The sequence below is a fragment of the Lycorma delicatula genome, chromosome 3 (genome assembly GCF_047948215.1).
Source record: "Lycorma delicatula isolate Av1 chromosome 3, ASM4794821v1, whole genome shotgun sequence".
Classification (NCBI taxonomy): domain Eukaryota; kingdom Metazoa; phylum Arthropoda; class Insecta; order Hemiptera; family Fulgoridae; genus Lycorma; species Lycorma delicatula.
The window spans coordinates 10,995,571-11,017,327 of NC_134457.1; positions in this window are offsets into that span (position 1 = coordinate 10,995,571).

Sequence of the window (21,757 nt, forward strand, 5' to 3'; positions counted from 1 at the left end):
CGGCCAGACCGAGTTAATCTTTTACACTTTAAATATTATTCACTTATTTAATTTAACCGCTCACCTGTGACGTCACAACATAGCAGACGAGATTTCTTTGAGGTGAGGGTGCGATTTTGCAAAAAAAAATTTTTTTCTGAAAATATTGTTACTTTTATTATTGAATTTTGAATGGTAAATTTGAAAATTTCATTTATTGTAAATTACAAATATTTAGTTACTCGACTTTAACATTAATATTAGCTAAATAATATGAATAATACTTTAATACTTCTCTTAACATTGCAATATATTTGTATTTTCATGCGATTCTTTTTTGTTATGTTTTAAAATACTTCATTATTTATCTTTGTAAATTGTGTTTTTTAAAAAAAAAATTTGAATTAGTATATTAGAATTATTTACACATCGTCTTTAAAATTTATTTATCGTGTATATTATCTCTATCGTGTATATATATTATATATATATATATATATATATATATATATATATATAAACGAGGATAAGTCAATTATTATCCGCAATGTAGTTATAAATTTTATAACTACATTATATACATTATATATATAATACATTATATATATAATCCAGTCTCTTTGACTGGACCAAACAAGTGGTAGTCAGAAGGGGCAAGATCAGGACTATACGAAGGATGAGCCAGTACTTCAAAGTAGAGTTTCTGGAGCGTTTCAGCAATGTGGGCAGCAGCATGTGGACGGGCATTGTCGTACAACATAACACATTTCGACAGCAGTCCTCGGCGTTTGCTTCGAATTGCAGGCTTCAGTTTGGCAGTAAGCATTTCACTGTAACGCACATTGTTTATTGTCGTGCCCCTTTGCTCATAATTTTCTAGTACTGCCTCTTGTGAGTCCCAAAAACCGTAAGTATCAGTTTTCCTGCGGACGGTTGGATCTTGAACGTTTTTTTGCAGGGCGAATTTGGATGTTTCCATTCAATACTCCGCCGTTTACTCTCCGGCTCGTAATTATCGATCCGTGTTTCGTCACCGGTGATGATTGTGTCTAAGAAGATGACCCGTTTGTTACCATAGCGATCCAAATATTTTTGGTAAATGTCCAAACGCGTTTGTTTATGCGATTGTGCGAGTTGTTTTGGGACTCTTCTTGCACAGACTTGACATGAAACCCAAGTGTGTTGTAGATGATTTCGTAGGGAGAACCGTGAATAATTTGCAGACGATGTGCCACTTCATCGATGGTTACTCGTCTGTCTCAGAAAACCATGTCACGTGCACGCTCAATGTTTTCCTCTTTTGGACGACGGTAACCGGTCGTCCGACTCCTTCGTCGTGCGTAACACTTGTGCGACCGTTTTTGAATTTTTCAATCCGTTCGTAAACACCCCGTTGCGGCAACATACTGTTCCCGTACTGTACCGAAAGTCTTCGATGAATGTTGGCCCCTGATACACCTTCCGACCAAAAAAAACGGATCACTGAACGTTGCTCTTCTTTGGTGCAAACAGATAGCGGAGCAGCCATGGTTAACGGCAGGGCAGCGATAATGGAACTAACCTAGCAGCATCAAACCTGCACAGACATTACAACAATTAAACCACGCATGCGTCATCTACGCAACACGACAGTACTACCAGCATAAACAAAAATATGAATAAATTGCGGATAATAATTGACTTACCCTCGATATATATATATATATATATATATATATAAAATTAAATTTATATAAAAATTATTATTTTATTTTTATAAGTATAATATATAAATTGTTTATAAAAACCAATTCAGAAATTCAGGAGATGAATAAAGTTTTTTCTTTATTCAATGTGGGGGACATTGAATAAAGAAAAAACTTTATAATCAACATACGTCTGGTAACGCTTACTTTACCGGCGATCCGCCATTTTGTACTTTGAACATATAAATCAAACAACGTTATAGCAAAAATTCTTGAAGCGAGTCACTTCAGATTAAAAAAACAGTTTTCATTTCCTCCCAAGAATCATTAAATAACTGAATACGATCTTAATTCGAATAATATTATTGAAGTTATCATGTAATAAATTATAATGTCTTTTATTTATTTCGATGTGAGGAATCATCCCCTGAATTTTTGTAAGGTTTTAAAAACACTATATATATTATGTGGTGATAAGGATTTATCCATGTAAAATAGATTACAAGAAACAAGGAAGAATTCCATTGTACTATCTGTTGTTCAGAAATGTAATCTTAATTCAACACAATAATATTACAGTTATAAAATGCTAATATTTTTTAATAATAACAATAATAATAAAAATAGTATTTTTATTAAATTCATTAAGTAAATTATAAAAACTGTAATTTTATTTATTTTATATAAAGTGGATACGTGATTAGCGTAAATTCGTTTTTAAATAATAAGTTACAGCAAAAATAATTCTTAAAATAGATAAAATTAAGCAGACTAACTTTCGAGGTTTCTTTTATTAAGAAGAAATTTTACAAAGATTTATACAGAATTATAGTAAATACCATTATACCATTATAAAATGCCATTATAGTAAAATAATGGCATATCGAGCAAACTAGTTCGAAGCAATCTTTTATCAAATAACAGAAAAAATTGGTGTAATATTTTTGTTATATTCGATCAGTTCGTTCATTCGTATTTTGCACCATTCATCTGTTATTTTTTTTTCTAACGTTTTACCATCCCTGATTTCCTATCTGTACTTTCTTTTCATTTCTGGATACTATAAAATATTATTCATAATGTCATTCTTTTTACTAAAATTTTTTTTAGGCTCTTTATCTAGTAACCCATTTTCAAACCGTTTCTAACTTTATTAAATCGCCGATTTTTTTACATATAGTAACATCAAATTCAAAAAAATTTTATTATTTACGTATATTTTTTATTATCCTTGAATCATTGTTACAAAGCAGTACAAATATATTTAAATAAATTTTCGACAGTATAAATCTATTTTAAATATTTAATATTTTATTTATAAAAGCTCTTTTGGGATTTTATTGTGTAAGCTTCTTAAATTGGTGAACTTTTTCTTGCTTTTTGAGTCTTCTTAGACGTTGAAAAAAATTTAATTGTAGGACAAAATTGGTGTTGCGTTCATTATTTGTTTTTTTTTTTTTTTTTTGTATTAGAATACTATTTTTGGTGTTAAAAATGTTCAATCAAGTAATTGTTTGAATGCATATTCTAATTGAAATTAGATATATGAAAAGTTTTTGTGCGAATCCTTCGGTTTTATAGGAAGGCGCGAGGTTCACTCTTCCGCAAATCAGTTAATTTGATAGTTGAGAGTTGTAAGTTACGGTAGGTGTTCGTGGTTGGAAGAGTCCATATGAAGGTGACAGTAGGTTCTGTAATGTGTTATCAGTTTTAGAGGGACTAAAAGATAACCTCCAGTAAAGCTCATCAGTGCTAGGAATGGAATAGGAGGTGTGGCGACCGGGATCATCACAAGCGGTTGTCTACCTCTACGGGAGTCAGGTTGTATAAGAATCCCTAATAATGAATTTTTAGAATAGAATAAGTTCTTTGTGGTTTTTTGATTGCTTGATTTTTTTGGATGAAGTACACCAGTGAAGGTACAAGCTGTACCTTTGGTTTAGTTCGAACTTACGGTACATGAAAAATAAGTTTTACCTGTTTGAAGTACCTAATTATTTTTTCAAAGTTAGCTATTTAAATTGTATGACAATAAAAATCGCTGTTGCTTTAATCTGTTACTAATGTTTATTTCTATTGTAATATTATGTAGCGAATTCTGGAAAAAAGATAAAAGATAAATTATTCATTATGTATTGGTGGTAATAATTATTTTTGCAGTAATATAAACTAAACTGTAAAATTTAAATAATTTATTATTTTGTATTCTTTTCTACAGTACAAATGAATCAAATATATTATTTGGCAAATTATATATGCAAATTTAAATTAGTATAAAGTATTATTTTTCACTATTTATTGAACAAATTCGTTACCTTCTATTGTATTGTATTTTTTTTCTGTATTATCGCGTGTTCGCGGCTCGATCACTTTATTGAGATTGAGAATTGAAAATGTTTGGGTAATTACGAGTACAACTTATTAGTTTAAGAACATAAGTAAAGTAAGACATAATAATAATAGTAACAATAGTAATAATAATAATAAACGATAATAATAAACAACTCACAATAATAAAACTAATAAATCTCAGTAATAAACAAATATAATCACCGTAAATGCAAGGAAAACATTAATACGAATAATAATAATAATAAAGAGTGATTACATACAAAAGAGAATATAACGTAATCGTCAGAATTTATTTACAGGTAGTTAAATATTGAAAACCAGAATTTAGTCCCTTTAACAAAAGACATTAGCATGATCGGTAATCTTAACACTAGTCTTGTATTAATAACAGTAGTACAATAGAAGAAAAGTATAAAGTTCTTTACTCCAAATACCTCGATTGCTCAGAAATAAAGCTACCCTAACAATTTAAGAAATGTACTATATTATCTCTTTCACTTACAATCTTAACAGTAAATCACATTATTTTGTATTCTTTTCTACAGTACAAATGAATCAAATATATTATTTGGCAAATTATATATGCAAATTTAAATTAGTATAAAGCATTATTTTTCACTATTTATTGAACAAATTCGTTACCTTCTATTCTATAGTATTTTTTTTTTTTTTTTTTTTTTTGTATTATCGCGTGTTCTCGGCTCGATCAGGTTATTGAGAATGAAAATTGAAAATGTTTAGGTAATTACGAGTACAATTTATTAGTTTAAGAACATAAGTAAAGTAAGACATAATAATAATAGTAACAATAGTAATAATAATAATAATAAACAATAATAAACAACTAACAATAATAAAAATAATAAATCTCAGTAATAAACAAATAATAATCACGATAATTGCAAGCAAAACATTAATACGAATAATAATAATAATAAAGAGTGATTACATACAAAAGAGAATATAACGTAATCGTCAGAATTTATTTGCAGGTAGTTAAATATTGAAAACCAGAATTTAGTCCCTTTAACAAAAGACATTAGCATGATCGGTAATCTTAACACTAGTCTTGTATTAACAACAGTAGTACAATAGAAGAAAAGTATAAAGTTCTTCACTGCAAATACCTCGATTGCTCAGAAATAAAGCTACCCTAACAATTTAAGAAATGCACTATATTATCTCTTTCACTTACAATCTTAACAGTAAATCACCAAACCATTTATTTTTTTCATGTACTGTCCTCACTGGAATTACTAATAACGTCACCTTAATCACGTCGAATGTGTATGCACTAGAAACTCGCTCTTTCACTGAATTTCTGGCAGAATACTCTCGCTTCAAACTCACATTATAACTCCTCACATAGACTCACATCATAACGTTCCGCTTGAACTAACTCGCATACTGAACGTCAGTTGGTCTTCTTCGGAGTATTTATAGTCCTATCCTCTTTACCTGCAGGACAGGACCCAAATCGAAGCGTAAGAATGATCGTCCGCTCTCACATTTTCCTATGAGATTCCTACCCTGATCTGGTAGCTCTTCTCACGGAACGACATCTGTTTAGGTGTGTCAGCGAGTAGTATTACAAAGGACGATTAATGGAACTGTTAACTTTACTAAAAGCGTTTCTTTTAGCCCCTTTCTGGATTCCCCCACTATTATATTTTCTATTACTTTCTTCTTAGTTGGCAGGAATCCGTTACTTCGGTTCATTATACCTGTCTTCTTACAGTATTATAAACGTAAAACCTGAATTAAAAGGTTAAGAAATTTTCCAAATTATTCGGCATTTTTATTAAATTTAAATAAATGGATATTTATGTGAAAACGTATCAGTCTTTTCAATAACATTGTTATTTATTATAATCGTTATTTATTTCCTTTTTTTTTTTAATATTTTATCGATAGTAATTTCCTTATTAACTGACTATCGAATTTTGTACAAATAGTAAATTTATATGACATGATGGTTCGACTAAACTTAGAGCATCTACAAAAGCAGCATTCTGAAAATAAATGTCTTATGAAGTGAGGATAAACTGCCGACCCTAATTAATTTTAGTTTCTTATTACAGGCTACATTTATTATTAATTGCTTTATATCGCTTTCGATAAATCATCTACGTTAAACAACGCTGAACACAGTTTTCCTTTAGATGAACGTAACCACATTCTAATTATCTTGATAGGGGATTAATTGTTCCTGATATCCGTAGATATCTATCAATTCCGTTTAAAATTTTCAGAATAAGAAAATAGATTATTATTTTAGGAAGTTATTCCAGTTTTACTTTCTTAATAGAATATATTCACTACTTTTATTCCACATTTTTTTTTATTTTTTTTTATAGGATAATGATCTGAGCAAAGAAAATAATAATGTTTCTCCCTCAGTTATGATTTTAAAACTTATATTGTTATCATATGAAAAGGATATTTAAATAATTTATTTACATTTCATTATTATATAATAGAAAATTTTACCACAATGTGATTCTGTTTCCTACTATATGATTTCATAACAAAAACTAAGTTGATTATTAATATTTCCATTAAACGAATAACAGTCGAAGAGGTATTTAAAAATTTATTCTCAATTTCCAACTCGGCAATTTAAAACTGTTATTCGAAGTACTATTACTTCTTAGAAATGTCAAACATATTGATTATAAGGATCCTTTAATTATTATACGAATAAAAAGTATTTTGTAAAACAATTTCGCTATTATTGGCTTAAGCATCGATTTACGCTAAACGGCATTCGAACGTTAATTTTATAAGACGTTAACCTTATAAAGATTTGGGATTTTACACATTATTTTAATGAGCTTACATGAAGCGTAAAAAACCTCGGGCTATAGACAGCCCTAACCAGATAAATGATGGCCGTCTAATATGTTTTCCAGCAATACACGCGAAATAGTGGTCCAGTAACAAAAAATTAATAATTTTTAGGTTGGAGCATTTGCTAAGTTTTACTTTTTTTTGGTATTTTACTGTTGAACATGGAAAGCAATTAAAAATATAAATATATTTTTTTCATTGCTATTATTTAATTTATTTATTATTATTTAATAATAATAGATTTCTATTATTATTATAGCTAATAATACAGTATGTAATGTAATAATACATAATACTATACTCTATACATTTTTTCCTGTTTAGCCTACCGAACCACCGTAAGGTATTACTTCAGAGAATATGTTTAAATGTAAATGAAGTGTAGTATTGTGCAGTCTCAGGTCGATCGTTCCTGAGATGCGTAGTTAATTGAAACCCAACCACCAAAAAACACTGGTATCCACGATCTAGTATTCAACTTGCCATAAAAGTAACTGCCTTTACTAGGATTTAAACCTTAGAACTCTCGATTTCGAAATCGGCTGATTTACGATGACGAGTTCACCACTAGACCAACCCGGTAGGTTAGTATACTATTATAATATACTATAATATTAGTATAATATACTATAATATTATAATATATGTAGTATAATGGTATAGTTATGTGTAATATATAACTATGAAAAATGTAAAATGACCACCATTTTGTTAGGATTGATTAGTCCTAAGTTTTTTTAAGTCAAAGGTTTTGGTTTTCCAATGTCCTTTAAAGTGGTCTGTCAAAATTCTTCCCTTTACATGTAAAATTATTCAGTTGCTCCTCTTGGGTTCTTGGGGTACGGTAGTCTCATATAAAAAAGTAGATTCGAGGTACAACATTGCTAAATTTCATTTTTATGTTTTTATACTTTGTTAACACGCGTGTGTTAACAAAACGCGTGTGTATACATTGTGAAACTTACAACATTAATTTTTATACTTATTTATGTTAATATAAATCAAGAAAAGTAATCAATTTTGTCGTAAAATTTTCCGAAACACTTGATATTTATTTCATTTTTTAACCGATTTCAATAAAGTTTTAGGTAATTTTTTTTAATTGATTTTCTTTCTTTTTCTTTCTTTTTCCTGTTTAGCCTCCGGTAACTACCATTCAGATAATACTTCAGAGGATGAATGAGGATGATATGTACGAGTGTAAATGAAGTGTAGTAGTCTTGTACATTCTCAGTTCGACCATTCCTGAGATGTGTGGTTAATTGAAACCCAACCACCAATGAACACCGGTATCTACGATCTAGTATTCAAATCCGGGTAAAAATAACTGGCTTTACTAGGATTTGAATGCTGGAACTCTCGACTTCCAAATCAGCTGATTTGAGAAGACGCGTTCACCACTAGACCAACCCGGTGGGTTTTTTAATTGACTAGTCATTGTTATATTTTTTTTTCTTCAGCCCACCGGGCTGGTCTAGTGGTTAACTCGTCATCGCAAATCAGCTGATTTCAAAGTCGAGAGTTTCAAGTTCAAATTCTAGTAAACGCCGTTACTTTTATATGAATTTGAATACTAAATCGTGGATATCGATACACATCATCCTCATTCATCCTCTGAAATAATACCTTACGGCTGTTCCGGAGACTAAACAGAAAAAATGAGGCATATCCTTTGCCATATTAATTTTTTTTAACAGAAAAATCACCTTTTGATTCTGTAGTATATTTTATGTGAATTTTTTTTGTATTCAGACATTTGACTTGTTTGATGCAACTCTTCAAGATTCCCTATCTAGTACTAGTCGTTTCATTTCGGCATACCTGCTACATCCTACATTCCTAACAATCTGTTTTACATATACCCTCCAATATTAAAGTAACTATTCCAGGGTGCCTTAGTATGTGGCCTATAAGTCTGTCTCTTCTTTTAACTATATTTTTCCAAATGCTTCTTCCTTCATCGATTTGCCGCAATACCTCTTCATTTCTCACATTATCCGCCCATCTCATTTTTAACATTATCCTATAACACCGCATTTGAAGTGCTTCTAATATTTTCTTTTCAGGTACTCCGATCCCTCAAGTTTCACTTCGATATAAAGCTACGTTCCAAACATATACTTTCAATAATCTTTTCCTGATGTTTAAATTAATTTTTGATGTAAACAAATTATATTTCTCACCGAAGGCTCGTTTCTCCTGTTCTATTCGTTATTTTATATCGCTCTTGATTCGTCCACCTTTAGTAATTCTACTTTCCAAATAACAAAATTCTTCTACCTCCATAATTTTTTCCCTTCCTATTTTTACATTCAGCGGTCCATCTTCGTTACTTCTACAACATTTTATTACTTTCGTTTCGTTCTTGTTTATTTTCATGCGGTAGTTCTTGCGTAGGACTTCATCCATGCCGTTCATTGTTTCTTCTATATCTTTTTTTACTCTCAGCTAGAATTACTATATCATCAGCAAATCTGAGTATCTTTATCTTTTCACCTTGCACTGTTACTCCGAATTTAAATTATTCTTTAACATCATTAACAACTAGTTCTGTGTAAAGGCTTCTTTCTTATGTTCTTCAATTACTACTTGTACTGTTTGGTTCCTGTAAATGTTAGCAATTGCTCTTCTACCTCTGCACTTCAACCCTAATTTTTTTAAAATGCTAAACTTTTATTCCAGTCTACGTTATCGAATGCCTTTTCTATAAATGCCAAGTAAGTTGGTTTGTTATTCTTTAATCTTCCTTTTACTATTAACGTTTGTTAATAGTGCTGTTAATTGTGTGTTAATAGTGTATAACGTGTGCTAAAATTGCTTCCCTTGTCACTATACTTTTCCTGAAACCAAATTGGTCTTCTCTTGACATCACTTCCACCCTTCTCTCAATTATTCTGTACAGAATTCTAGTTAAGATTTTTGATGCATGACTAGTTAATCTAGCTGTTTTGTATTCTTCACATTTATCTGCTCCTGCTTTCTTTGGTATCATGACTATAACACTCTTTTTGAAGTCTTACGGAACATTCCCTGTCTGCCATCCCAAGTGTCCGTCACTTTCAGGAGCCTTTCTGCCATTCAAATCTTTTAATGCTCTCTTAAATTCAGATCTCTGAATTGTTTCTCCCCTTTCATCCTCTTCGACTTTCTCTTCTTCCTCTATAATATTTTCCTCCGTATAACTCTTCAATATATTCCACCTACCTATCGACTTTGCTTTTCGTATTATATGTCCATGTATCATCTTTGTTTAACACTTTATTAGATTTTAATTTATGTACGCCAAAATTTTGCCAATTTTACGTGAATAAATATTTGATTATTAAATATTTGAATATTCAAATATTTAAAATTAAATATTAGATTATTAAATATTTGATTTAATATTTAAATATTTAGATTATTATTCAGAAAGATTAAGTACACTCAAAAGTTAATATATGTTGTTTTCACCGTGCTGATTGGAAATATATTAAAAAAAGTATCGGTTTATTAAAATTTTTAACTTATAAAGATTGTAAAATTAAAAATAAAAAAATTATTCCTTCTAGTATCGGCCAGGGTAATGGTTTGATTTTGTATGAATACTCTTGTGTTAACTTTTTTCTTTTTTCGTACAGTCCGTATCTAATGTTTATTTATTCGTTCTTAAATCTACTTCATTAAAATTTGGGTCGACTTAATTCAATTATTGATACTTGGTTATTGCTCCTAATACGAGCTTCTAATTTTACGTGAAATCATACGATATCAGCTAACATAACTTTAACGATTGCTTCGCACGCTAACCTTGTCTGATTTACCTAAGTGTTAAATCGTCTTACCGTTAGACTGTGTCAGTAATTGTATACAATAACCAACTATTTAGTCCGAAATAATGCATATTACACTTCTACATTACTAAAATGAAATTTGTTGGTGATGGTGCAGTGTAAATAACGAGGAAAGGAACTCGGGTGAAAGGCGTCCTATTGACGCTTTTTTTATGCTTTGTGTGAGTCATTTCCATTAGAATACAGTATATAAAAATAAACTTATTTGAATACTGTTCATGTCATAATTTAATAACAATAATAATAATAATCTTTATACCACAAAATAAACAGATTACAAATGAAAATAAAATTATTTACAGTTATAAATTTTTAATACATAAACTTAGTAGACATACAGCCAAACAATATAAAATAATAAAAGTAAACAATTATTACATAATCTTATGGAACTAGGTACCTCGTATAGTAATAATTGTATTGGAGGATACCATCCATTATTTGTCAATGAGTAAAATAACTAACAAATCAGTTATTGAAAAATGGACAAGTGTGGATTTCCAAGTGGATTACAAAACGAGTTACACGATACAAGTCTTGCAGTATTAAAATTTCAGCTAGTGACAAGATTATATATATTTATACATAGAGATAAAATAAATCAGAACCATAAATACAATACAAGTATACAGTGATAAAATGAAAATTTAAATTAATCCTGGATAAAAAATTGAAAGCAAACTGGTGTGTAATATTTATGAAAAAGGGGAATTTCCGTCAGACTTCAAAAAAAGTGTTACAGTAATGATACCAAAGAAAGCAGGGGCAGATAAATGTGAAGAATACAGAACAATTAGTTTAACTAGTCATGCATCAAAAATCTTAACTAGAATTCTATACAGAAGAATTGAGAGGAGAGTGGAGGAAGTGTTAGAAGAAGACCGATTTGGTTTTCTCCTACACGAAAGGAAGTAAAAGTATAGGGACAAGGGAAGCAATTTTAGGCCTCAGATTAATAGTAGAAGGAAGATTAAAGAAAAACAAACCAACATACTTGGCGTTTATAGACCTAGAAAAGGCATTCGATAACGTAGACTGGAATGAAATGTTCAGCATTTTAAAAAAGTTAGGGTTAAAATACAGAGATAGAAGAACAATTGCTAAACTTGTACAGGAACCAAACAGCAACAGTAATAATTGAAGAACATAAGAAAGAAGCCGTAATAAGAAAGGGAGCCCGACAAGGATGTTCCCTATCTCCGTTACTCTTTAATCTTTACATGGATCTAGCAGTTAATGATGTTAAAGAACAATTTAGATTCGGAGTAACAGTACAAGGTGAAAAGATAAAGATGCTACGATTTGCTGATGATATAGTAATTCTAACCGAGAAGAAAAAGAATTTAGAAGAAACAATGAACGGCATAGATGAAGTCCTACACAAGATCTATCGCATGAAAATAAACAAGAAGAAAACAAAAGTAATGAAATGTAGTAGAAATAACAAAGATGGACCACTAAATGTGAAAATAGGAGGAGAAAAGATTATGGAGGTAGAAGAATTACTAAAGATGGACGAAGCAGGAGCGATATAAAATGCCGAATAGCACAAGCGAAACGAGCCTTCAGTAAGAAATATAATTTGTTTACATCAAAAATTAATTTAAATGTCAGGAAAAGATTTTTGAAACTATATGTTTGGAGTGTCGCTTTATATGGAAGTGAAACTTGGACGATCGGAGTATCTGAGAAGAAAAGATTAGAAGCTTTTGAAATGCGGTGCTATAGGAGAATGTTAAAAATCAGATGGGTGGATAAAGTGACAAATTAAGAGGTATTGCGACAAATAGATGAAGAAAGAAGCATCTGGAAAAATATAGTTAAAAGAAGAGACAGACTTATAGGCCACATACTAAGGCATCCTGGAATAGTCGCTTTAATATTGGAGGACAGGTAGAAGGAAAACATTGTGTAGGCAGGCCACGTTTGGAATATCTAAAACAAATCGTTAGGGATGTAGGATGTAGAGGGTATACTGAAATGAAACGACTAGCACTAGATAGGGAATCATGGAGAGCTGTATCAAACCAGTCAAATGACTGAAGACAAAAAAAAAAAAATTGAAAGAAAAATAATAAAAATATGAAAATTTTTGTCATCGATTGCACCCACAATCGCAGACTAATCAAAGAAACTCTCTACATCTTTAATTGACAACAACCAATCATAAATTGATAGTGAAAGCCTTTTAGAGTCTTCTACGGTTTTAAATTCCCTTGGTAAGTGATAAAATATTTTTGGACCTAAGTATGAATAAAAACGTTTAAATAATTCAATTATTGGCTTAGGAGGAACTACTCTATCCTCTTGCCGCAAAGACCTCGTAACCAAAGTACTGAGGATCCTATCCTGTTTACAGCCTTTATAATACGTCATTGGTACTCTACTATAGAAATACATATGACGCATTCCTTTTCCAATATTCCCTTCTCATACGTTAACAAAAATATAAAAATATCCATCGTCATTAACTATTTATTTATTTATACGGTAACAATAGCTTACGTCCTCTTACATCTTTTCGATGGATGATAAATGAATTTTGTAGTGTCTGGCGAAAACGCCATGCCTGACCAGGATTCGAACCCGGGACCTCCGGATGAAAAGCCAAAACGTTACCACGGAGATCGGCAAAAAAAATGGTAAAATTTAAAAACTATGGTGGATTGGCACTTTATTCTCGTTTATTAACAACATATGCCAACATTATTAACTTTTGTATTTGTCTTTCTATATAATTACCAATATTTTTTAAATGAAAAATTTTATTATGTTCATTGGATTGTAAAATACGTTTATTTATTCAGTTTGTTATTTTGATAACGTTGCTTGATATACTGTATTGTATGATATATAACTGTATTTGATATACAATTTGATATTCATAATATTTTTTCTGGGAACATTTAAAAAATAATAATAATTGATGTAAAAGTTTCAGCTAAAGAAAAATAAATGTACATATATATTTATACGTATTCCTGAATACAAATTTAGACAAGGTCACGGTTGATTGTACATTTTTTACACGTTTCTGGAATATTTATCAAGACACAAATTTGTCACATTTGATGCTTTTGTGAGCAGCAGTTATTTTATAAATAAAAGTAAATTCTTTTTTAAATATTAAAAAAAACTTATAAACCATTGATAAATCTATAAAAAAATCTGATGTGGACACCACATGACTTCCTTGTACGCCTATTAAATTATATATACACATTTTTTTAAAATGAAAAGTACATAAAATTTTATTTCATTAATAACTCCTGATATTTTTTCATGTTCTTTTTTTTTTTTATTATCATTGAATTATTATTTATTGTAAATTTTTCTTTACAATCAGAGGTTGATAACTATTAATAAATCAATATATTTAAATTAAAAAAAATAAAATAAATAAAAAGAAAAAGATGAAGTCTGATTCGAACCGATGTGCCTTCCCGTAAGTTCCAAATATTTCATTAATTAAAATTTTATTTTGCTATAACTCTGTAACCAATGAAAATAAGTACCACTTATGATATATCGTTGTAAAGCTCTCAATGAGGGCTTATTACTGCAGTTAAGAAAAAGTTCTAAAACCAAATGTTTTTGGAATTTGGGATTTTTTGGACACTTTTGGTTAAGTCGATTGCAATCAAAATGGGAGGTGCAGAACTACATGTAACAACAGTCCTAAATCCAAAATTTCAACATTCTACGGCTAATCGTTTTTGAGTTATGTGAGATAAATACGTACGAACGTGCAGTTGTCACGCCGAAACCAGTCAAAATGGATTCAGGAATGGTCAAAACGGATATTTCCGTTGAAATCTAGAAATTGAAATTTTTCGTTATCACAATACTTCTTTTACTCCGTACAAGGAAGTAAAAACTATTTCAATAATTATTAAATAATCGAATACGAAACCTTAAGAAACAACAAGATATTTGATTCGTATTGTTTTCTAGAATAACGTGGATGTTAGCTCTTAATTTAAATTTATGATGCAATGCCGCATACATACACACAGTCCACAAGGATGTGATGTATAGTTAGTTGCAGTTGTAGCGAACACAAACGGATGCGACGGTTTGATTCATTAGGTGTCCATGTGTAAGATTAGTACCCCCTATTAGTAAATGGTACATAATACCCTCCTCTCGTCGGTTATTCGGGATTGAAGAGTTCCATTGTAGCACAGTGTCCTTGATGTATCGTAGCTTTTTTTCTACTATCACATCCTCGAAGACTGAGTGTGTTTAATAGAATTAATAAAATTGGTAGTAGTAACACGATTGATGAAAGACGATTGACTACATGTGTACAGTTCGGCAAGTACTACTTATGATATCCCATTGAAAAGCTCTCAATGAGGGCTTATTACTACAGTTAAGTAAAAGTCCAAGATCCAAATCTTTTGGATTTTGGTCTTTTCTGGACACTTTTGGTTCAGTTGATTGCAATCAAAATGGGAGGTGCACAACTAGATGTTACAACAGTCCTAAATCGAAAATATCAACAATAATAGTTTTTGAATTATGCGAGATACTTACATACGTACAGAAGTCATGCCGAATCTAGTCAAAATAGATTCAGGGATGGTGAAAATGGATATTCCCTTTGCAATCTGGAAACCGAAACTTTTCGCGATAACAATACTTCCGTTACTTCGTACGAAAAAGTAAAAAACGTATAAAATGTATAAAAATCTTTTTTCAATTCTTTTGATTTTCATTTTTAAAATAACGCAAAATAAAACTTTAAAAAATATATAATTTTTACATTTTAGTCTGAAAAAGTAAAAAAACGTATAAAATGTATAAAAATCTTTTTTCAATTCTTTTGATTTTCATTTTTAAAATAACGCAAAATAAAACTTTAAAAAATATATAATTTTTACATTTTAGTCTGAAAAAGTAAAAAACGTATAAAATGTATAAAAATCTTTTTTCAATTCTTTTGATTTTCATTTTTAAAATAACGCAAAATAAAACATTAAAAAATATATAATTTGTACATTTTAGTCTGATTTTAAATTAGATTTTTTAAAAATTAAATTATTTTATCATTTTGTATATTAAAATTTTAACGATTCAAATTTTTACGATTTATGAATAATATTTCTTGTACATCAAAATTATACTTTACTGAAAGTTTAAATTACCGAGTAATATTTTTGTAACCGTTGTATCATTGTCTATAAACTGATAGCGTATGCGTAGCTCAGTTATTTTATTCAATGATCATCTATTAGTAAAAATAGTTTAATAATTTTGTTTTTTAATTGTTTTTATTCATCCATTTATCAGTGCTTCAATTCTTATCCCGCCGATTGTGAAGTACGAGGGGTAATACGATTTTCATACCAAAGACAAATTTTTGCTGCTGAAATTCACAGACAAATTTGTGATGTTTTACAGGCCAAATATTACGTTTAACACTAAAGTAAGATGGTGGTGCAGTTAATTTCGAGAAGGGCAAACAAACGTTCATGAAGAACATAGGAGCCGGCTGTCCGTAATAACGGATGATCTGATTGAAAAAGTTGACGAAAAATTCGAGAAGACCTTTGAAGATTCACAATTTATGATGTATGTAATTTTCACGAAAAATTAGGCTGTAACAAACTGTTTTCCGGATAGGTGTTTAAGATGTTAACTGACACACACAAGGAAAAACATCTTACTGTAACGCGTGAATTTTCACGGCGTTACGAAAATGAAGGTGATGAAGTTGTTTGATCACATTGTTACCAGAGATGAAACCTAGATTTCTTATTTGAACTTCACGATTGGACGATGGTAGGATTCATATTCTCGTAGACCATACAAGTTTAATTAAATAACGTTCGGTAAACAAGTTTTATCTATTTTTGGGACAAAAAGTATGTTTAGCTTGTCGAATTTAATCATCGCGAAACTGCTGTGAATACCGATATGTTGAAAACGTTAAAAGATTTTAGAACTGTAAAGAACAAATGATGTGGGATGCTGTCCCCCAGGATTTTTTTTGCATGACGATGCCCCACACGATAAATACGTCAGCGAGACGATTGAAAAATTTTCAGTGGTTCACTTTAGAGCCCTAGACTTGCTCCCGTTTTTTTCTTCACCTTATACAGTGACTTATATCACAAAGATTTAACGATGACGACGAATTAAAAAATGGTAGTATTGCGTGGTTTAAGTCTTTGGCAGCGGAATTATTTGAAAAGTGAATGAAGATAGCTAAGTGATATGAAAAATTGTGTTAAAGTTAAAGGCAGCTATGTAGAAAACAAATAAATTTATTTTGTACTTTTTTTTCAGAAAAAACTCTGTAACCTTAATATTAATTTTATTCAATTTATTGTCATAAAGGATTCAGTAATAAAGAAAGGTCATACAAGTTGAAAGTTTAAAAAAAATTTATTTTTAAAATTACAGTTATTGTTTATATAAAGTCGCCTGTAAAAGTTGATAAACAGAATAAATTTTTATTTTTTAAATGTTTCTTTAAAAATATTTGACAGATATCTAAAATTATATATATATATATATATATATATTTTATTATGTTACTCGTTAACTAAAGAGTTTGATTCATGTGTTATGAAAACAAATAGGCAATCTGTACTGAATTTGCGGTCCTCTTTTGTGATCGAAATTGATTAAGCTTTTACTTTAGCCTATTGTTTTCCAAACATAATTGATGGATGCAGTCTGTTGTTCTTTTGATGTCCTGTTATTTTCTATAACCGGATCGTATTTTAAATACGATTAATTTAAATATTACAGAGGAGAAAAAAAAGGACGGTGAATAAAGAGGAAAATATATAAGTATTAATCTGTATGAATATTACATATGCTAATATTTTATTCGAAAAATAATATTTCGTTGTAATTAATAACGAAATAAAAAAAAAGATAATTTAAAAGTCATTTAACCAAAGGACTCGAGGGGATTTCTGTGACGTATTATCATGGGTTGTCATCAGATTAATTTTCATAATGGTTTTGAAATATAGTAACAAATGACAGATAGTTTAAGTCATCGCGTTTTTTTATATTAAAAAATTAAATATTTCTCGAAAAAATTATGGCCTTCCTATCTATGAAGCGAGTCGTAATACATACTTTATTTATGATATACGTTTAATCGGATCGCATTAGTTCTTTGACCGGATGCCTGCACATGAAGCTGCTGTAGTGATGCGTATTCATCACCATATGAAAGCTTTACATCGGATAAACCATCTGGTTAATTGTTAGATAAATAACTCGAGTATTTAAAAATATGAATTTGGTACTTTTCCGTTTTACATCCCCCACATTTTTCGCATTTTTTCACATAAAATATTACTTAACATGGCATTTTTTTATGATAATTGATGATGAAAAGATTACAGAAATACCGTAGTAACCTAATGCAATAAAAATAACCATAAAATCCATAATATAAGAGGTGTGTGAGAAAAGTAATAAGAGTCACTCTTAAGTAAGTAATAAGTCATATTACTTACCAAAGTTTTTATTTTTTTCAAAAAACAATATTATCCCCCTTCAAAGTAGTCCCATTGGGCAGCTATACACCGGTGTAGTCGTTGTTCCCACTCCTGGTAGCAGCGCTGGAAGGCTTCAACTGGTAGGGCTTTTAACTGGTCGATCACAGTCTTTTGAATGTTCTCCAGAGTACCAAAATGACGTCATTTTAAAACACGTTTCAATTTCGGAAAAGTAAAAAAAAACTCAAATCAGGTGAATAGGGAGGGAGTTGAGGAACCGTAGGAATGCGTTTTGAGGTCAAAAAATCCCTGATGGTAATGGCCGTGTGACACGGGTCTTTGTCATAATGAAGCATCCTGTCTGCAATGTCTGATCTCACGCGAATCACTGTTTTCCTGAGCCTTTCATGGACACCTTTGTAAAACACTTGGTTGGCAGTTTTGTCCTGGAGGAACAAATTCTTTATGCACGATACCCCTACTGCAAAAAAAACAAATCGGCATGGTTTTCATCTTTGATTTGCTCATTCGACATTTTTTCGGTCGAGGAGATGACGGAGTGTGCCACTCTTCGCTTTGCCGCTTTGTTTCAGTATCGTACTCAAATATCCAGGATTCATCACCTGTGATCACACGATTGAAGAATTCTTGGTGATTGTCAATCCTCTCAAGAAGATCAACGCACACGTTTCTTCGATTGTTCTTCTGTTCCGTTGTGAGGTTTTTCGGCACCAATTTTTCACAAACCTTTCTATCGTTCAAATCATGTGTCAAAATTTGATGAACGGTGAAAGTTTTTAAATTTAACTGTTCACTCATCATCCTTATTGTTAAACGACGGTCTGATCTTACAAGAACCCTCACACGCTCAACGTATTCGTCAAATTTTGAAGTTGTAGATCTTCTTGAGCGAGGTTGATCTTTAACGTGTTCACGGCCTTCCAAAAATGATTTGTACCAGCGGAAAACTTGTTCTCTTAATAAGCAATTCCTGAATGAATAAGTTCCCCTTAGGCCTTTTTCAACTTTTCAAAGGTCACACTCGCGGATTTCCCAGGTTTAACAGAAAACTTGATTGCACAACATTGCTCTAAATTCCGATGCTCTATTTTCGTAACGCACAATAAAAACACAACTTCACTGATGGCGCTGTCAAAAATAATGTGTTAGCTGAATGGAGTTGAAACACGTACTGAGCATGTGAATGGATGAACAAACCGATCTAGCACAAAGGCTGGTAGGCACAGCGTTGCCAGATCGCTCGCAGTGTTAGCAATCTCATTACTTTTCTTACACACCTCATATGTATGTTCCACCGTAGCAAATCGACGGGCAAACCTATTTAAATGTATGACCCTGCGTTGTAGTCCTTATGTATGTTGCCGGAAACAGCGTAAGGCTAAAGTTATATATATAAACATATTTGTAGTAGTGGAGGTCTGCCGGTTGAAGCGCAAACTTTAATTAGATGTAAACTATAAGACTCTATCACTATGTGAGCTGGATTTGAAGTGATTGATTCGGATCAGTCGAATGAATAAAATTATAAAAATAATAAATATAATTTACATAAAATAAAATGATTTTAAATAGATTTAAATATTTTCTGTTTAATAATGATAATGGGCTCCGAATAGATAATTATCCGTTATTTAAGAGCTCTGAATAGTAATTATTCCAGTATATAAGAAAGAGCACCCCGATTGCATTTAAAAATTTTCGTTGAAGGATAAAATTTTCTATCGATGTAAGCCTTTTGAGAACTGAATCATTAGACAATTTTATATGCCTGCTATTTCTATAACATGAAAAATATATTTAAACACATTAAAACTGTTTGAAAGTTGATTGGTCACCCATTATTTTATTTAATTAAATACTGCTTAATGATTTCTACTCCTTTTGTTTCCATACCTTGTTTCCTGTTTTGAGTTCGATTTATTTTCGTTTTTTTAGTTCAATTTATTACTTTTTTTAGTACTTACGTTTTAGCCCGTCGACCATAAAAAAGTTTAAAGTTACGGGATAATTAACATATTCTACATGTTAAAAATATAAGCATTATTGCTTATTATAGATACAATTAACCAAACAACCTACGCTCGCTAACCTCGACTAATTAACAGTAATAATTTGGTTATTTAAATCATAAATAATTGCAATAATTAATGAATTTATTATTTAAATACTCAAAACGTTACTGTGTTAATTAAGATAAGGTTAGCGAGCGTAGGTTAAGTTCGCTTAACCTACCGGTTTGGTCTGTGGTTAACGCGTCTTCCCAAATCAGCTGATTTGGAAGTCGAGAGTTCCAGCGTTCAAGTCCTAGTAAAGCCAGTTATTTTTACACGGATTTGAATACTGGATCGTGGATACCGGTGTTCTTTGGTGGTTGGGTTTCAATTAACCACACATCTCAGGAACGGTCGAACTGAGAATGTACAAGACAACACTTCATTTACACTCATACATATCATCCTCATTCATCCTCTGAAGTATTATCTAAACGGTAGTTACCGGAGGCTAAACAGGAAAAAGAAAGAAGAAAAGGTTAGTTCGCTTACATATATTTATAAAATAAATATAAATGGTTATACAAATGGTTATATCGGGTGACATTAACAATAACCTAAGGCCGGCCTCCGTGGCGCGAGCGTTTCAGCTTTTCATCCGGAGGTCCCGGGTTCGAATCCCGGTCAGACGTGGCATTTTCACACACGCTACAAATCATTTATCTCATCCTCTGAAGAATGCCTAACGGTGGATCCGAAAGTTAAAAAAAAAAAAAAACCTAAGAGTTTGAAATTTATTGGTCGACAGGCTAATACGTAAGTACCCTTTATGTCTTTATTTAATTTTTTGGCAGTCGTGTATTTTAATTTTTATATTTTTTTTTTTTATTATTTAATATAAGAAATAACTTATTACATGTCGCATTGTTACGTATTACGTAACTTTATATCTGTATATTACAGAGTTATATTACAAGTAGATCTTTCAATGCTATCACTTTAATTTTTGCTAGATAATTAAGAATTCAAGCATTACAATAATACGATACCATTAAAAACCTTTTTAAGAGAACGTCTATATTTTTGTGCTATTGAAGAATTTTGCTAATTATTTTAATTTCGATTTAGAGAAGTTTTAATAAAATTTTAATATTAATAAAGTTTTAAGAATAAACCTAATTCCCTTTTGGGAAAGTTTGTGGTACATTTATATTGTTTAGTATTAAGTTAATTTCCACTGTATAAATCCTATTTTAAGTAGTAATTTAAGTAAATTCTATTCGTAATGTACGTAATAAAAACTTAATCGTATAAGTTTTATACGGTTACAAAAGTACGGTTGGAAACTTTAGATTTAGTATTTAAACTTCCACAATATTACGGATGCTGTTACACCTGAAGCGTTATTCCGTTAGCACAACTAAGTCGCGTAACTTTAGGAAACACTTGTTTTAAGTTGAATAGAAACTTATGTGTGCACGTGTAAATTGTGAAGGTGAGCTGTATGGAGCGAGCGAGTCTCTTGGAAATAGAGTGGTAAAGTGATTTCGATATCAGAAGAGATGGTAGGCCGAAGC